This window comes from Euprymna scolopes, chromosome 19 (assembly GCF_053919585.1).
Source record: "Euprymna scolopes isolate OS-2025 chromosome 19, ASM5391958v1, whole genome shotgun sequence".
Lineage (NCBI taxonomy): Eukaryota > Metazoa > Mollusca > Cephalopoda > Sepiida > Sepiolidae > Euprymna > Euprymna scolopes.
Window position 1 is genome coordinate 94,908,314 of NC_136500.1, and position 1,777 is coordinate 94,910,090.

The following is a 1,777-nucleotide window of genomic DNA, read 5'->3' on the forward strand; positions in this document are numbered from 1 at the left end:
TTTGCATGTCTGCCTAAAACTTTCGACAGAGACGATGGATTTTCACAAGATCAGTATCGTTTTGAAGCTTGACCATTCAGACGACAACCGAAAAATTGGCTAAAAACATTAATTTCTTCACCCTGAACTGGGCACTTTTCTACAGGGAGGGGTCGCTTTTTTCGCCGATATTTTCGAAAGTCATCCCCTCTTTTTGATTGTCTAGCCTTAATTAAAACCTACATCACTTTCGGTTTGCTGGTGGTCGTAACAGCAAAGACGTGACGTTTATTTCCCATTCGCGGTACGGGTTCGAGCCTGCCTTCCTACTACCACCTTTTTCTTTTGCTCAACGCATACCTCCAAACAGGCGGGCAACGCTGGACACCCATGCTAGTATAATCTATATATCTATAAAAGTGAAAATGTCTGTGTGTGTGTCTGTCTGTGTACATTTACCTACAAAATTATTCTGTCAATGTTCGGTCTACAGACTCGAGATTTGATATTAGAGGTATTGAGATTTGGGAAAATATTTTAATCTGGTTTCGGCTAGAAATTTGTCTGTCAAGAGGTCAAAGTTCCACGATTTGACTTGCGAAAACTCTACCAAACTCTTCCGCCAATTTTGGGTCTAAACACTTGAAATTTTAAATGTAGGTTACTTGAACATGGATCCAAGGTTTTAACTTGATTTGAGCCACCCCCCCCAATTAATGATAAGAGGTTAAAATTTTGGTCAAAGTTAAAAAAAAGAACAAATTACTTCTGCCATCTCTACCAAATTACTCATCCAATTTTTAGTCTAAACATTTGAAATCTTACAGAAAGGGTATTTAGACATAGGAGAAGGTTTTTTTCGGTTTGAGTCGAAAATATAAGTTGCCAAGGGGTCAAAGTTTAAAAGATTTGGCCTTTGTGGTGTCTAGCAAACTACTCAGCCAATTTTTCGTCTAAACATTTGAAATTTTTACCTAACGGGTATTCAGAACTGCGGCAATCATTTTAATCCGTTTTGAGGCGAAAATTTGGCCGTCAAAAGGTCAAAGTAGATCGAGTTGACATTTGCAGATTCGACTAAATTCCTCCACCAATTTTGGGTCTAAACACTTAAAATTTTAGCCGTAGATAACTTGGACATGAATAAAACTAATAATAAATGGTAAAGGGTTGAAATTGAGGTCAATGTTAAAAAAGAAATACCTCTGTGGTCTCTGCGAAATTACTCAGACAATTTTTGGTTTAAACATTTGTAAATCTTACATAAAGTGTATTCACACCTAGGGCAAGTTATGAACAGTACATAGGGCCCGAGCAAAGTCGGGCTGAACTGCTAGTATAATATAATAATATAAACTAGTAGTAGTAGTAGTAGTAGTAGTATTGACTGTAGAGTTTTTTGTCTCTCTGCTTCTTTATTAGGAGCAGTGGCGTCATGTTGCTCCCCTACGTATTAATCGCGAGTGTATAACATATTCATATTTTGAGTCTTTTGTGTGTGTGTGTGTGTGTGTGTGTGTGTTTTAAATATAAATTAGTATTTCTTTTATTTACGGTATACATCAGCAGCAGTGTGATATTATTCAGTGTACAACTTATATTAGTACTAAAACAGAGGAAGAGAATGTTTCCGAAACAAGTCCGCTTTCTTCGTTAACCTTGTGCCACGTATCATTTCTCCTCAACTTTCTGTTTGCTTACATAAATTCCTTGACTTATTAACATTATTTTCTAACCTTTACTCGAAACCAATTCACAATCTTAATAAACTTCGCTGTGCATTAGTATATAAGGCGTT